At 35.8% G+C, this 18,490-nt stretch overlaps 1 protein-coding gene across 1 annotated transcript in view; it reads right to left on the minus strand.

Annotated features, from left to right (window-relative positions):
• Window positions 1-4,207: 4,207 nt before the first annotated feature.
• DACH1 (dachshund family transcription factor 1) overlaps window positions 4,208-18,490 on the minus strand; it is a 382,163-nt gene continuing 367,880 nt past the window's right edge. Inside the window, exon 12 of the mRNA XM_033052701.1 lies at window positions 4,208-4,256. The gene's annotated coding sequence lies outside the window, so the exon portion shown is untranslated. The remainder of the gene's footprint in view (window positions 4,257-18,490) is intronic.

Raw genomic sequence — 18,490 nt, forward strand, 5'->3', positions numbered from 1 at the left:
AGTAAATTTATTGGTGTTTGTAATCCAGTCTTGAAAAGAAAATTCTTCTAAATGCTTTCTGTTACTTTTGGAGGTTGGCGTTGTTATGTTCTGGAACTAGTAAGTCATGAAAGACTTGTTCCCATCCAATTTACTCCAATAACATCCAAAGATTGATTTATCAGCACTCACAGATATTCCTAATACAAAAAGCCCCGATCTGATGGCATGTCAACTCAAAAAAAAGACCTATAAAGTTGATATAAATATGCAATCTTGAAATACATTTATAGTACATCTACCTATGTATTTACAGAATTCTGTGAAGGTAAATACATGCCTTCATATAACATTTGTGTTGTATAATATCCTTTGCTGTATGCCTAAACTAAGCAAATGGTATCTAGGTTACAATGAAAGCATTAGGAACAATACTACAAAAGTTACAAGAAATGTTCTTTCTGATGTATTTGCAACTGAGTTTTATTCTCCTGTAACAGTCAGTGTCAGAAAATGCTCTTCGTTGGTTTGCCTACTTTTACAGAATCTAATCTTTTAATCATGGATCAATGAAAATTTTAAAAGGTTCTGTCTTTATCAAAAAATAATTAGATGTAGCACAAATATAGTAAAAATACACAAATAATCTGAACTATTTATAGGATAGATGGTGCACTTAAAAATGCTGAAGACCTATATATTTGAAAACCTTGATTTGAAAGAAGGATTAGGGTTTTGTTTCCCTAAGCTCCTAATAAGGAAATAAAACCAGAATAACCAAAATATCTTGGTCTTATGACTCTTGCCTATATTTTATGCCTGAAACAAGGCCTTTTAGCAGTACTTTCCTAGGACACCTTTTTTTCTTTTCCTTTTTTTTTTTTTCAACTGAGTTAATTTTCTTGATCATTCCTTTAATGGAAATTATTTCAAATCAAAATGTTACCTTCTTATTTTTTCTGGTCCTTCCTATATCACTGTACTTTGTTTTTCAGGTGATTTTCATCTGCCTTCAAGGTGATATATCTTTCAAATTTACACCAAATTTGTGAGAAATTAATGTTTATTTACACAATGGCTACAATAAACACGCAACTCTCCTTAATGATGTATCTACACTTTAGAAGATTTTGCTTTTTTCAAATATCTTCACTCTCCTCCATCAAAATATGTATTTTCTTCTTAGTCAGATTTCTGTTGCACAAATTCCCTGTGTGATCTAAGTTAGTTCACTCATATTTATTCTTAATGAACCCCCAAGCAGAAAATGTCATCAAGTTATCCTTGTTTCAGTGACTACTCTCCCTTTCCCAATGCTGAACTTACTAAGGTCTGCTTATTTATTCAGTTTGGATTTTGCATATGTAATACAGAGCAGAAATTTTACGTGTATTAGTAATCTCAATGCATGCAAATTACAATAGCAATGCTGTTCACATATACATGTAAGTCTATTCAGAAATAGGATCATAGGATCTGTCCATACAGAGAGCTTTGTTCCACAGGAAAGTGCATAAATTCACAGCACACAAAGTATTCAGCAGTAACTTTCATAATAACACTTTTAATCATGCAAATTAAATCTTTCTCTCCCACAAAGGCATCCATAACCCATGTTGTGTATATCCAAAAAAAAAGGAGCAAGCATGGAGCACCAGTTTCCTGCAAATTCACATCCTCATTTATGGTACACTAATCTCCTTTGGTGGACAAGCCCTTAGAAAATTTTTTGGGTGCTTGACGGTACCATATAAATTTAGAGCTCCAGACAAATGTTAGACATGAAATAATGAAAAGCCAATCCAAATTTTTTTGGGATTCAACAATGACCTGTAAAGTGTTGAAGATAGGAATTTTGATAAGAATTTGACTTGCGTCAGATTTTGTGGCAATATTATGAAGAAGCAATGGTAATAACTTTGTGCAACAAGACTGTAAATGTTTTAACTTAATCTTTTTATTCCTCGAACTGCAGTATGACGTGAAAGTGAAGCAGACTTGACTGACTTCCATGAGATTGTTTTCTAAGTGACAATGACAACTAATTTAACTAGGGAATTCAATATATCCTAAAGGCCATTAACTGCTGAACATTGCATTTAACCATTATGAACTGTGCAAAAGTAACTGCTACTGGTAGTTATTAGAGAAATTTCTTTTCCTAAATGGAGTTGGGGAAAATAGTCCATTTAAGTATACAAGTATTTTATTAAAGATGGGTTAATATTGTTTTTATTTTCAAACTCATTTTTCTCTGTTTTTTTTGGCTTTTACTTTTCATTTGGGAAAAAAAAAAAAAAAGATGACTGACCTCTAATGCTATCTTTTAAGGTAATCATTGCTCAACTTATGAGGTACACTTCATAAACTTCACATAAACATTATGTAAGGAAGCTTAATGAAGAAGGAGGGAATATATGGAAGAATAATATGCACTTTAATAAATCATGCATCCTTGTGCTATTTAAATGTTTCTTCAAGGTTGATTGAAACTTTAACCTCAGCCTCAATAAAGAAGAAAAGCTTCAAATTTGCCAGACCTTGAATTTTTACAACAGTACGTTGAATTATGCAGTGATCAGTCAATTATTCATCTCTCCCAGATCGAGATGGCTGCGCTTTGAAAAGCATGCAAAAATGGGACTACAGAATGTGATGCTGTGTCAACACATTTCACTCAGGATTGCTTACAAGACAAATTTTTGTTTCAACATTGATTCTAGTTTTCTTGATGTTTGCTTCTAATAAGGTACCTGTTACAAATCAATTTGGGTTTGCATGCTTTAGTTTCTGATGCAGGATGATACACTGCTGAAATGACATTACTCTGTTTTCCATAGATTGCCACAACTATTTCAGAATACACAACTATGCACTGAGGGAACCTAAGCACAGACCCTTTTGGAAAAGTTGTTTCCAGTTGATGGAAAAAGCAACTTGCCAAGAACTGACAAATTTGGTGGCCTTCTAAAACAGGCTTTACAGCGTTGGAGGATGGGAGAAAAGCAACTGACACCATGTACCTTGATTTGTGCAAAGAATTTGACACTGTACCACACAACATCCCTGTCTCTAAATCGGAGAGACTTGGATTTGACAGATGGATGACTCAGTGGATAAGGAATTGGCTGAATGGTCACACTCGAAGAGCTTAGAAAACAGCTCAACTTCCAAGTGGAGATCAGTGACAAGTGATGTTCCAGTGGCAGGACCAGAACAGTTTAACGTCTTTGTCAGCAGCATAAGCAGTAAGATCAGGTGCACCCTTGGCAAGTCAGCTGATGACACCAAACTGTGTGGTGCTATCGACATTCTGGAGCAGAGATACTTCCAGAGGAATCTTAACAGGCTGTGGGTAGGCCTGTGTGAACTTCATGTCTGAAGTTCAATATGGCCAAGTGCAAGGTCGTGCATGTGAGTTGGAGCAATCCTGAGCACAGATGCAGTCTGGACAGAGACTAGATTGAGAACAGTCCTGAGGAGAAGGATGTGGGGACCTTCTTTGGGCTGTCCATTTATGAGAAGCTCAATAAGAACCATCAATGTGAGCTCACAGCCCAGAAAGTCAACTCTGTCCTGGGCTGCATCAAAAGAAGTATGGTCAGCAGGCTGAGAATCTCTATCCTGCTCTCATGAGACCCCAACATGAGTACCACATCCATCTCTGAGGGCTACAACCAAATGTCAGAAGACATGGATATATTGGAGCAACTCCAGATGAGGGCTAGAAGAACGAAGAATGTCAGGAGGATGGAGAACCAATCTGCCAAGGAAAGGCTGAGAGGGTTGGTGCTGTTCAGCCTGGAGACAAGAAGGCTTCTTCTAGCAGACTTCCAGTACCTAAAGGTGGCCTACAAGAAGGCTGGAGAGGGGCTTTTTACAAGGACATGTAGTGATAGAACAAGCGGAAATGGATTTAAAGTGGAAGAGGGTAGTTTATATCAGACATTAGGAAGAGATTCTTCACCGTGATGGTGGAGACACACTAGAACTGATTGCCCAGAGTTGTGTATGCCCCATCCATGGGGATGTTTAAGGTCAGGTTGAATGAGACTTGGAGCAACCTCATCTTGTTCCTGTTTATGGCAGAGGGAACTAAGATCCCTTCCAACCAAAAACATTCTATGATCCTATAATTCCTTTGCTCCTTCTGTAGTAAACAGAGAAAGTGCGAATGCTTCCATTATAAACTGTTGATTGAAGAGACCAATCTCTTCCATCAGTAACAGGTGGCCAATTAAGGTGACTGGTCAGTCAGCATACACTGTCTGTATTTTCTAAGAAAAAAAGGAAAGAGAAAATATGCTATATTCAAGATAGTATTCAAATAAAACAACAAATAGACCAAATAAGTAAAAATCTCTATTTTTATTTTGAGTAACAAGAGGAATCATTAACTAAACCTTTAAAAAACAAGTTAAAACTTAATTGACATGCTTAAATACAGGAATCTAGCGTGAGGTAAAATACCCTGGGTATTTTCCTTTATTCCAGGTATTTTCTTTACCTCCAGCTGCCACTGCAGAAGTACACAGGTCTCCTGTGGTTTTCCTGTTGTATAAATCAGCTTTTTGCTGAGATTTCAGAAACCTTTGGACATCCAGAACAACATTAGGAATCTGTGTTCAGTCAAGTGTTTTTACAAAATCTGTGGACTCCACTCTATATAAAAGACCAAACCATGAGGAAATACATGTAAGGCATAGTCATTGCATTACCGTGGTCAGAAACTCTGATTTTCAGTCTTGCAAAGAGAGATATGAACATTTTGTTTGTTTTTACATTAGCTTTAGGCTTAGTTACAACAACAACAAAAAATAAACTGTATCACAAAAAGTAACAATTTAAATATTTTATTTTCTGAGAAATTAGGAATTACAGTTGTATTGTCTGCAACAAAGGAGAAAGAATTGGTAGAAAGGTTTTATTTCCTGACTCTCCTAATGAAAATCTTCAACAATTTTGACCTTCCCTAGTCGTAAGAAAATATCTTACTATTCCTCGTGCATAAGAATGATCAAATACCTTGATATGAATTTGCATAGGTTTGAAGGATATTGTGCTTAGCATTACATCCAAGATTATCCAGGGGCTGTTAGTGCTAATGCTAGCTGGGTGTTTGCCCATGGGGTTCGTTAGGTCCAGGAGCAAGACAGCCAGGGGGCACCAGAACAACCCCAGCCACAGGCATGGGGACCTCAGTGTGGATGGGAAGGGGCCAAGGCTGAGCTGGGATGTGGGTCTGTGTAGGGCCAACTCAGAGGGCCCCATGGCCAGGAGGGGCAGGGATATGGAGCTGGAGATCAGCCCTGCTGTGGCATTGCTGGGGCAGACAGCCCTGGAGGGCTGAAGTGAGGACCTGGGACATGAGCAGCAGGTGGGGAGCACTGGAGGGGCTGGGCAGGGACAGCCAGGGCTGGTAGTGCCCTCAGGGCTCTAATGGTTATACTGATTTCTGGAATCAGTACCTAGTTTTCCTAACCTCTTGGTGTAGTGGGGCTATTACCTAGTTTTAGTACAATGATTTAACTTTCTGTTTGAAACTTACTAGTTCTGTCATAGCTGTGTGAATTCTGAGCAGGTGATACACACAGAAAACAGTCTCTTCAGAGTTATTTTTTCTTAGTTAAACCTTTTCTTGTTTACTTGTACTTTTACATGTTATTAGTGTGACTATTGTTATCATTTCAATTTTGTTGTTGCTGCCAGCTTAATTGGTTTCACAGACAGTGCAAGCTCCAGTGTGCTAAGGACTGTCCACGAAAAGTGCTTTTACTGCCTCCGTGTACCTGCAGTAAAAACAAAGCCACAGCATGGATACAGAAGGAGAAACACTTGGAAACATATGTCAACATTTCCTAAGTGTCTCAGTCATCCGCTGGACTACACTACTACAAATTCCTAGCTTTTGACAGAAATTACAGAAAAGAAATATGTCCAGCAGAAATTTGTGAGAGAACCATGAACAGACTTTACAAGTAAAGTAGACTTTATAGAAATTTCCTTCCAGGTGTGAGAGATGAATGGGAAAAAATAAAGCAGCATTCATGCAAAAATTTTCAAAAGGGATGAATAGACAACGGGCTGCACAGAGGAAGGGGTAGACTTTCTGTTTTAACTGTACTGAACTTAGATTCACAGCTGAAGAGACTCAAGCTTGGACAGAAGGCATTGGATTTGTCTAATTGAATTTGGGCATCATCAGGTATAGCCACTCTACAAGATAGATGCTCTCTACCAGTGAGATGATCACCTTCTTAACATAGAAGAGTCCTTCCCTTGAAGTATGTTTTTTCCCCACTGACTAATTTAGTTGTTCATGTCACATGCTGCAAATATCAAAAATTTTGTCAATATATCGAAACAAAAAAAAACGCCTGGAGTGAAACAGAGAAATTTTGATTATATTTAGACTTCCAAGTATGTTTCTAGGTGATTTGTCAGGATCAGGGAGGTGGGGAAAAAAAAGGAGGCAAAGCCACCCTCAGAACCCTAAAAGAAATTTTAGGTGAAATACGGGTTTCCTCAAGGGTACAACTGCAGTATTAATTGGGGCAGGCATTTCTGCAAACCTGAGAAGACTTCACAATATCTATTAGTACCTGCAACTCACTCAGGAGTATTAATTTGGGGCAAAAGCCTCATGACTATTCCTTGAATATTCCTAGTTAGATCTTTGAACAATTCACTCAGAAAGGAAAAAAAAAAAAAGAGAACAAACAAACAAACAAACACAAACAACCCACAAAACACCAGACTTCAACAACTCAAGGAAGAAGAACCAGGACGAATTTAAGCTTTGATCTTCCAAATACTAATTGCATGAGAGAGGAGAAAACTAAAAGCATGAAAGGAAGAAATGTGACTATATACACTGAAGTCAGTGGTAGGAATTATGCACACAAGTTTAAAAAAGACCATAAATGTCAATCACCAGGTTATGTATGTCTTCATCGATCCGGGCACATCCCTTGAGGTTTTGTCCTTAAAAATTCATAGGTATGGGGCTCTGGATCATAAACTTTATCTAGTAATCATAACTTTTTAAATCATGTTTATATGGCTTGCAACATTGAAACACCTGGTAAATGAAATTTAACAAAAATTAAAAATACAAACGTTTATTCCTTTAAATTCTTTTGGGCAGAAGTGCTTCATATTTTTTTGGAAAAAATGTAAATTGACGGTATTTTGGAGCAAGTGCTCCTCACTGCTCAAAGAGCTATGCACGCCCTTCTTTAGAGCGTATCTACTACTATCAAAGAAATTTTCAATTTCAACTTTAAAAATCCTGCCTGTAACAAAGTTCTATTAACTCAAGAAGCATTAGACTTCTTGCTCCATAACCTATGGGTTCAATTTATGTCACCACTTAGCCCATCTAACAGGGTTTGCTTTCTTTTTTTTGGTTATGCAAAGTGTGCCAGTCTAGGACTTTGCTTAACAGGTCCTTGTTCTGTCTAATGGACTAAGAGAATGATCATCATTGTTAGGTGCACAGGAGAGTGAGCTGCATGATACACACTGTTAGTCTGATACACTCTCTGATGACAGTTTATGGTTCACCAGCTTGGTTAAACAGCACATCAGCAGCAGTGATGGGTGATCAATCTCATCCCCTATAGAATTGCTCCCAAAAGCATCATTATTGAGAAATAAATCCAGGAAATGCAATCAGAAGGAATCATCAGATCTTTTCTTTAAGTTCAGAAATAAAAGGAAAGGAGAAGAGGTATTTTAATTGCTTTTATTTGTTCTATTTATGTATGCCAATTATGGAAAAGCAGTATTATTTAAGTTCATACTGGAACTGTTTTGTAGTTCTACTGTGAGGCACGATACAGGTGCATTATATAAAGTTACTAGACATTTCCAAATGCTTTCAACAACAGCTTCATTTTTTTTATCCTCAGTGAATTATGTACTTCACTTTTTGCTTACAGGCACAGGATACAGTTGTACAATTTTTTAGTGTGTTGAAAATTGCATTACCCTACATAACTGACATCTAGTCACGTTTTTTCCTAGTCTATCTAGAAAAACAATGTAAACCAGGGTGACAAAACCTGGGTTGGAGTAAGACCAGATGTGAATACAGACTGGGAAAAGAGTGACTGGGGTGTAGCCCTAGAGAAAGGAATCTAGGGGTGCTGGTCAATGGCAAGATCATAGGAGTCAGCAGTGTGCCCTGGCAGCCAGCAGGGCAAAATGCACCACGGGGTGCAGCAAACACAGCGTAAGCAGAAGAGGGGATTGTCCTGCTGTGTTCGGTGTTTGTGCAGTCTCACCTGCAGTCCTGAGTGCACTTCTGGGCCTCACAATTTTAAAAGGATGGGAGGTATTCAAGTGCATCCAGAGAAGGGCAACAAAAGTGGTGAAAGGGGTGGAAGGAAGGTCCTGTGAGGAGCAGCTGAGGACTTCGAGCTTGTCTCATTTGGAGAAAAGGAAGCTGAGGTGCAATTACATTGCTCTCTTCAGCTTTCTGAGGGGAGAAAGTGGAGAGGGAGGTGCTGAGCTCTTCTACCTGGGAACCAGTGATAGGACACACGGAAATATTCCAAACTGTACCAGGAAAGTATCAGACTAGATGGGAGGAAACATTTTTTTACAGAGAAAGTAGTCAAAAATCAACAGACTTTGTAGAGATGTGGTTTATGCTCCAAACTGTCAGACTTTAAAGGCTATTTGGATAATGACCTTCATAATGTGTTCTAAATTTTTATCATCTCTGAAATGGTCAGGCAGTTGGCCTAGATGGTCATAGATTCCTTCCAGCTGAAGTATTCCTTCCCTGTTCAGATTACCAAAAAGGAAGATTCTTTTCCCACCCCAAATATATAATCTGATAAATATTTCTTCACGTGCACATTAACAAAACTGGAATATTGGAGGAGTCAGAAAAAATGAATTCTCTGAAATTCTATAAAGTGGGACAAAAACCTCAAATCCAAACCAAACATGTTTTGAAAATTATCATTGAGAATTAATATATCCTTCCAAAGACTTTATCCTGGCAGTGTCAGAGCCACTATTAGCAGTCATTAAAGCTAAGAACTTTTAACAGCATTTTACTACATCATCCTCAATATTATGTCCTGCTTACCTGTTCTGATCGTGTTCAGAAAGATGTTTAAATCACTGTCTCCTTGAAATTAAGGGAAATTACCCTATGCAGTATTTTGTTGCTTTGTTTTTAGTTTTGTTTTAGGTGGGATTTTTTGCCTTTTTAAAATTCACTTTTTATTTCTTTCAAATACAGCTACACTTTAAACATCCAGACACTCAAAAGTCATTCAGTTTTGCCATATTACATGGAGGTCTACATTGTCACTCTGTGTTGGACATTATATAGTATGAAATATATTGTCCCTTTTTGAGCACTGCTTAAATTAGAAGGTCTTCCCATACTTCTAGAGAGCACCAGCCTTCAAGTCCTTTAAGCTTTCCAATACCTTAAAAAGATATTTACTGTCCACACAGAGGCATGTCATGGGGGCCTTGATGGGGCATCCATGCAGAAAGAAGCTCAGAGAAAAGACAGCTATTAGCATATGGCAACAGAACACTGCACATGCCAGAGAGGAACTTTTCTAGTGTGGACTGTGTGGTGGTATTTTGTGCTTTGAACACAATGTGGATAAAACATATTTGCAAGGTCTCCCATCATATCAGACATTCATAGACTGAAAAGTATGCACTTTTGCAAGACAGTTTGTGATTTTGCTGAGACTTCAATGGACTGCAGAAAGGGAGAATTGTAATTTGGAGGATATATTTATTGCCTAGCAGTGAACCTCCCCAAATATTACAGTTGTTTTCATAAATTTAAGTTTTATATATAGGTATGTATGCAGTTATATATATGTACATATGCAGTTCTATATATATATGCATTTTCTAACAAAGTAATTAATACTGAGTAATTTGAAAGAATAGTATGAAACTGAGGTAGCAAGTTTCAAGAAATTTCAGATTATTACAGCTTGCAAAAAAAAAAAAAACCTAAAAGAAGTGTTACAATAAAATCAAGCGTTCAGGATAGAAAACTAGGCAGAATTTATACCATTTTACAAGCATATATTTCCTTCATAATTTGGAAACTTGGAGCAATGTTGAGTATGAGGATTTATAGTTTGAAATGCTACATCCAAAGGTTTAGCTTTTATAAAGATCATTTTATGTGCCACGCTTTTCCCGTGATATTATTTTATGTGCTTTCTACCTGACTCAGCAATGAAAAGCAGCTACCAATTGCTACCAATTGTGACAAAGAATGGCAAAATATTTTTTATCCTACAAACTCTAGATTCCTGGCATTAAGCAAAATTTCTCCAAAATATCTACTGTGGAAAAATATTCAATACGCTTCTCATGACATACCAACTCTTCTCAGAAGCTTCTGTGGAAAAAAAAAGACTATATATGCCATTGCCTAGTAATTGGAATTGAATGGCAATCTTATAATGGTATTCTGTGATGCAGACAGCTGTAAAATTCAGCTATGTTATGTGCAGCAATTGATTCAAACAAAGCTTTTTAGATTTGACCTGTAGTATTTTTTTACCTGCCTTATTTTGAATCATAAACAATCATTGGTACATATTTCAGCAAATGACTATGTATATAAGTTGTATTTCTTCACTTTGTTCCAGAGTGTCACTATTATTATTGTCTCTATTATTATTGTTGTAACACTTCAAGTCACCAAAGCTTAGATCTTTAGGTTGAATGGATCAACATCACTTTTTATATTGCCCAAATTTAAAAGATCAGGTAAAGAACCGCAACAAAATTATAATGAAGAAAATAGAATTTCTTACACTCACAAAATCTGCAAACATTAGAAAAGGATTCTCCTTATTTTTGAGACTGTTAGATTAATTCATAAGAGTAGACTAGCAAGTAAATATTATTATATTCTCCAGTCAAGGGAAAGGGATGAAGATTTTGATTTCATTTTTGGTTTTGCTTTTACAATTATACCTGAACTTTTTCAGTAAGAAGGCAATGATGCAGCTTTGTCAGAATAGCTCTATCCTTTTTGTAACCATGTAGATAAATTACACATGGACACTAGAATTATGTTTCCACACACATCTTGAGAAACCTTTTCATTGAATTCTTAGATATAGCTAGCAATTTTTTTTCAACATCAGTCCACTTCAGAGATATAGAGAAAGTCTCTACAGAAAATAATTTTGATTCATTTTTTTGTTATTCTGTCCATCATATGTTTCAAATAACTAAAATTAAAATCTCTAATATCCTATCCTATAAGGAGAAGATTATTTGTTTGGTTTTTATAGTGACAATTTAAGGCATTCAATTTTAAGGAAAATAATCTTTCATCACTGTTGTTCACAGGAAAGAATGGAGAAAAAGTGCAACATTTTTTTTTTCCAAGTTTCGCATTTCCCTGAAGATAACACCTTCTAATTTAAAAGGAACTGTGTTGTTTCTGGTCCTAGTCCTGTTCAGAAAAGTGAGAAGATTATGAAGATCACAACTCAGATCTAAAACCACTTTAGAGCAACTCCAGTAGAAATTAGAGAATAGAATGTAATATTATGATCACAAATATACAAGTTATTTTTAAATGTTCATGAACTGGTGAAAAATACCTTCCCACTCAGCCACAGATGCAACAGAGAGCATTACTGCAAAATTAGCACCAATCTTCACTGGACCATTCAGTGTCACCAAGTATTCATCAGATATGAATTACACTCTGAACAAATTGCCTGAAGGAACAGATACAGGGATTTTCATGTTCTAAACGTGCTTTCCTATTAGTATCAAAATAGTCCATTGGAGGATATGTCAACCCCTGAAGACATGCAATGAACAGAAATGCTACAATACTCAACCATTATTCCAAAGTACAGTCTTTAAAAATGAAAGATAATATACAGTAGGCTTGACTCCCTATTCCCTTAGATTCCATTATAATCACCCTTATGATGAGCCACACCTCATTATAATAACAGCCAAATTGCTTGAGTCCCAAGGGCAGACTAACAGTCAGGGTGGATTGTACTTATACTCAAAATAACCAAGAATAATCAAGATGAGCCTCTTAGTTTGACAATGTATGACCACTTTTGCATAACTAATGCTGTTCTGACAGGAAAAATGCTAGAGATTAAGCAAAAATAATTAATCTGGATAATAGTGATTGGATGTATAACAGTGAGCAATGTGTCAGCATATTTACTTCAGTTATAATAACACCTACGTAAAAAAGTTCATTTCTTTAGGTGCCCAAATGAAACTTCAATTCCCGCATATCGTCTGTATAAATCTGCATATTTCTGCACTGAAAGGATATGATACAGTACCATTTCTGTTCATTTTAATTGGGGTCAATGACAAGTATTGCTTATTAATTAAAGGATCAAATCTTGAATGCTGTTTGTTGACAGTGAACTTGGTGCAGAGTTGTCAGTTTACACCTAATGAAGATTTTCTCCATGGCATTTTATATCTTGAAAGTAATTGTAATTACGTTAAAGATGTTTGCAAAGAAACCCAAAACTATGTGAAACCCAAAACCATGTGAAACCCAAAACCATGTGAAGCCCTTGTGGTATTGTGTTTCATTAGAAATGCCAAACATAAATGAGGTTCATCAAGAGGTTTGTTAAGGTTCATGAACTTAAGACTGGTTTTGAATTAATATTATGGGTAACTGATAGTTTTGTATTGAAACCACACAGAATGTCCTTAGTTCATATGAAAAACTGGATGAAACACTTCAGGTTCATCTCAGTTCCCCCTTTGCACTTTGATGGCCAGTTGTTAAGGCACCTGAGTAACTTTACCTGGGGAAAAATTCCACTGTAGATAGTGTGAGAGGTCAGGAAATAAATGCCTAACACTAAAAGGAATAAAATAAAATGGCAACTAAAAATCTAGAAGTTGATACACTACAGATATTTAATATTAAATTGGCACCATATTTTTATGAGGCAACACCTTAAAATTAATTTTTAAAGTGGATGAGAAAACTTATATTGACTACAATTTCCTTAACTTTTTTCTTGCTCTAACCTCATACTGTTATTCAAGACATAATCTTAATATAAAAGTAATGTTTTCAGATAATAATTTGTATAGCATTTTCTAGGGGGTCTCCTTTTATTAATTTCCAGTGAAAAGTACAGAGTTGCAATTTGTGCCTTTAGAAGTACTCACTTGAACATTTAAACGTACATACTTATCTGTAACTCAGAATGGAAAGTGAAATCAGGCAAGTAAGGAAAACTCCACTGCAAACAAAAAGTTCAACACAATCTTGAATTTAAAAAAAGACATACATGGTAACCCTACAAAGCATGACAATGAGTTACATCAATACAAGAACAAATAAGCTCTTTATTCTAATTAACTGTTGCTTTTATAAGATGTTTGGCATATATGAGCATTGTTATTTATAAATAGTTGAAAAACATCTACCATATTGATTCAGAGCAGTGATAGATTGACATGGTTTGAGTATAGTGTAATTACTGTATCCATGAATTGATTTAAAATGTGCCAAAGAAAATTAATCTTGAACGTGGGATATATGAGTCTTGTAAGTAGCCACCTTAATGCCAAAATACGTTTTATGATCCATCATATCTGGTTTACCTGCCTTCTTATAAGAAGATATAGACTTTGTACAACATGACAGTGTTCATGGCAAATCCATTCTGCCTCGAAAATAAATAGGTAGTGACTTGAAACTTTTTTGGTTGTTTGTTTAATACAATGTTTGAGAGCCTAGTTGTTTGAATAGTTTTGAAAAGTAAAGGTTGGTTTTATGAAGAAGCAAGATAATCTAAACATTTAAAATTGAAAATCATGACTTTCCAAAGGCAGTTTCTACCAAACAAACAACAAATTTTTTTGGTTTTTTGGTAATGCAACAAGAAATGCATAGTAGATACAAAGCACCTGGAGAAGAATGGTTTGTCAAGAAATTTTAAATAGGATAAAGAACAGGGTGTGGGGGAGATTGAGTAAAAGAGAAAACTAATCAGACTCAATGTTGCAACCTTCATAGGAGAGAGATCTGGGAAGAGGTGACAATGCACAGGAAGTGTTTTAAGCTGTAGTGTGGTAAGCAGTAGCTCTGCATGACCTTAAAGACACTTGACAAGTAAATTACATGTTTTTTCCAGCCAATGCCTGTTGGGTCCTCTGCACAATCTAGAACATAAAATTGCTCCTTGGGTGAAATATACTGCAGAAGCAAACAGAGGGAAGTTTTCTGCCTTTGTTCAGAAAGGAGGTATGGTACAGCATGACTTTGCTTTTGTATAACTTTGCTCCTTTGGCTCCAAAAGGAAAGAGAATTTAGCTATATGTCTGCCGGATCAGGACTTGGAATGGAAGTTGTGGGCATCACCTTCAGTGTCAGCTCAGGGTTTACACAGGCTTGCGAAAAGGAAAGGGAGGTGGAAAGCGATTATTCTTGGCAAGATCAGTTTCACTCATTTTCACCACCAAAACCACTTTGCGCTTGGAAACTAAAGTGTGTGTGCATGTGCATGTACATGTGTGTGTGTGTGTGTGTGTGTGTGAGTATCATAGCAGATGGAAAAGATAGAAGTCAAAAGGTAAATCTCACTTCCTACTACACTCTTTTTTTAATCGTCTGCAATCTCACAATGCAATCACAAGTATTCACACATAGCTCCTTTCACACTCACAGAAGACAGAGGGCTGAAGCCTGGGAATAAAGTCTTGAAGGAGATAGTGAAGGAGTAGTAAAAACATCCCTTTGTTATCTGATGGCTTCACTGTCTTTAGGAGGGTGCATCAGGGCTACAAGTCATAGATAAAACTGATTCTAGAATTCCACCAAAAGCTCTACAGGGAGGTGTAGATGTGTTTTCAAATGCAGATCAATTATCTAATTTTCTAGATACAAACAATAGCAAGAATTTCACCTAATCTGCAAGCCACAGCTTCCATGATTCCTTAAAAGTGAACTGAAAAAGCCCATCTTACCCAATACTTCAGGTTTTGGGACCTTGAACCAAGATTGCAGCAGAGCGAGGAACTAAAATTCATTTTACGAAAAAAAGAGGTGTAAAGACACAGTGTGATAAATTAATCCAATGAAAGAAACCACAGGAACATGGACAAAAAAAAATCTTTAATTTTCACCTTTTCATTATTTACTGAAATGAAAAACTATAAAGAGAATATACTAATATACTCATCTGGGAAGACCTTGCCTGTACTCAGCTGTACAGGCTATATTTAACATTAGGATGATTTTAAAGGTACTGATCCAATTTGACCTTTGCTTTCCCACATGTCATCTCTTCTTCCATAGTCATTTAAAAAACTACAAAAAGATTACTGCTTGTGGTTCTGCTGGAAAATATTTAAAAGTCACACATCACTTACAGAATAGTTCAGTAAAATCTTATTGCAGTATTTTGTTTGAAAAGAAATCCTGCTGAGCTCTCACATATCTGGCCAAACTAGTAAGAAAGCTTCCACTTTCAACTTATTTGTAAACTGAAAAATTTGAAATGCTTGTGGAGAGACAACAGCACAAATCCCCTCTCACAATGACAAAATGACATGTTAATGTTCAAAATGAATCTCTATGTTGGGGACAAGAATTTGCAAAGTTTTTCTTATTTAAGATATATTCTCCTGGAGGAGTTAACATTTTATGAGAAGGACAGAAGAACCATTTCCTGTCCCATCAGATGGATTCACTACCATATCACAAGTATCACACATTCAGCACACCGCAGTGTTGGAGATGTCAATGAATGAACATGCAGCTCTCCTAATCTTCATCTTTCTAACTCTCCACCACACTCAGTTATTTTAATGATTGCCTGAAGTGTCCATTCATGTCAAAGCATGTTATTTACTTCCCATTACGGACATGACATTACCTCACTCCATTACAAATTGAGAAAAACATATTGCCATCCAGAGTTTAAGTATTGCACCATTACCTGTGAATAGCAATGAGTGCTGGCACTAGATGGCAACTACTTACAACAGATATTCTAAATGTAATGGACAAACTTTCATTTTTGATAATGTATCAGAGAAAGATAAAATATATCAAAAATACTCTACCAAATTAATTTATCATTCACATTGTCAGCCCATCAAGTTTAGTCATATAATTCACAGGCTGATTATGTGGAAAGTCAATGAATTATATAGCTAAATATTTTCTAGTGGTTTTATGAATGATAGAGTTAATCAATATTGTACCCGAACAGAGTTAATCTCTAAGTGTTATTACTAATAACCAAACCTTGAGAACTTTATGTTAAAAAAATAGCAACAAAATTAAAAGACTATACATTCAGCCCTGATTCAATAAATAAAGCAGTGGCTAAAAGTAACATTTCATTACTTTTGAAAGAAAACACAAATAATATGTTTTAACCCAGTAAAATAGTCTAAGATAATTTTATGGAGAGTGGTACAATTAAAACAGCATCCTGAAGCAGGGGAGGAGATGGATATCTGATTTCAAGAGCTTCTAAGCTGCCATATGACTTATAAGTCTAAAAGAGGTCTAACATACACTCCTTGATACACTGAAACTGTATCTTGTGTATGCACAAACCAAAAAAAAACCCCATTCATTGTATATAAAGGTAGTTGTACATCTGTCAGTCTTTTTCTATCTGAAGTAGAAAATTTTTCTTTTGTTGTCATTACTCATACCTGATAGAAACTCTTGCTGTGAAGTCAATCAAGTAGCCTTGCACATTCTTCAAATGTGAAAGAAATTCAGGATATAAAAAATTCAAAGCTTAGGCCATAAGACTCACTACCACAGTGCAGGTACCTAAGAAAGCATTTCAGAAAGAATCTAAATTAACTATACAGCTAAAGAAAAAAAAATATGCATTTCCTAATCTCAGAAAAAAATCACAACCACCCATATTTACAGAATTACATTGAAAAAATTAGATTTTCCTATAGAAGGTTCCAGAAAAGCTTCTGCATGACTACAGGGTATTTTATTGGGAAGACTGATTTATCAGGTGGAAGTGAGATTCTTAAAGTGCATGAACTGGAGATAACTTTTAAAAGTTATCATCTCTTACTTCTACATAATGTTGTTGAAAAACACTCCTTCACTTCTAGCAGAGAAAATGAAAAACCATGACAAAAATAGTGCATAATTATGCAATTATTTATTCGCATTCATTTCTTTTTACATCTCAAAACATTTAACTTTTTAAAAATGCAATTAAGGCAATAAAAAAAAAATTCAAATCCTGTATGAATTCTCCCAATTACCCCAATGTCTTCAAAGAAACCTAAAAAAAACCCAGATGTTGTATTCTAACCCCGACAACAGTGCTCTTCAGATTCTGCACAGCAGATACACGCAAACTTATTTGATTATCATAAGCAAAATGAGGAAAACAACAAGGAATATACAGTTGTGGTGGACCCTTTTACTAGTGTTACTAGAGGTCTCAAAAACTAGTTGGAAGGATACAGATGCAAAGGATATGAAATCCTGGAAGTTTGGTGGGACTTGCTAGTGAAACCAAAGTGCTTCCCAACAGTTTTTGCAGCAATTCCCAAGCAAACCTCATCTCCTGCCATAGCTGTTGGCTAAAATGTACTCTCTCATCGACTAATAAAGACGAATAGGTACCTTCACAAGTGATTCATCTAATCCTAAAAGAGGCACCCAAGGGTTGATAACAAATTATTTATTATTTTGAGGTGTGGATTTTGTCCATTGCCTATAAATAGGTCTATAATATGTAGCTCAAATTTAACTTTTAGCTATCCTAATTTAGGGATAATAAATTTCATAGTTTGCCTCCAGAGCTGATCCATGAAAATTGTACTGAATTGTAATTAAGTTGTAACAAACAATTATACAAACCAGTGAGAGTTCAATAAATTCAAAGCACGGCTCTCTGCATCGCTGGTCAAAACAGCAACAAGCAAAGCCAATAACCTGCTGCCAAGTGAAATGCCAGAGTTTCTTTGATCTTTATCTCAAAATATTTTTTTGAAAACCTGCAAATATTCAGTATTCAGGTCAGTTTAGATGTTACTGTGATTGGTGTATCAAAGACAACTCTTAATTAAATCCATAGAACGATCAAGCAGAAGTCAGGAAGCAAAAACAAGAAATAAGCAGAAGAACCTCTGAAGACAAAATAAGTACAGTGAAATAATTATTCAGAAAGAGTTTCTTCACAATTAATTGTACAAATAAATAATAAGAAAGAATAATGGAATGGAGACTTACAAGCGTAAGTCCTCACATTTTCAAAAATTAATGCAGGCAAACATGCTGGCACGGTTCCAAAAATCTGCAAAATATTTATTATTTAGTTTTGTCCTCCTCTTTTATAATGAATTCACAATTAAAGAAGTTGTAATTATAATTCAGATACTGGCAAAATACATTCTATGGTGTTAACCATTGATAGATTTGTAAACAAAAGCAGCTGGACTGGAATTTCTTCAAGGAAATATTTACATGCCAACAGTTTATCAA

This window comes from Catharus ustulatus, chromosome 2 (genome assembly GCF_009819885.2).
Source record: "Catharus ustulatus isolate bCatUst1 chromosome 2, bCatUst1.pri.v2, whole genome shotgun sequence".
NCBI classification, from domain to species: domain Eukaryota; kingdom Metazoa; phylum Chordata; class Aves; order Passeriformes; family Turdidae; genus Catharus; species Catharus ustulatus.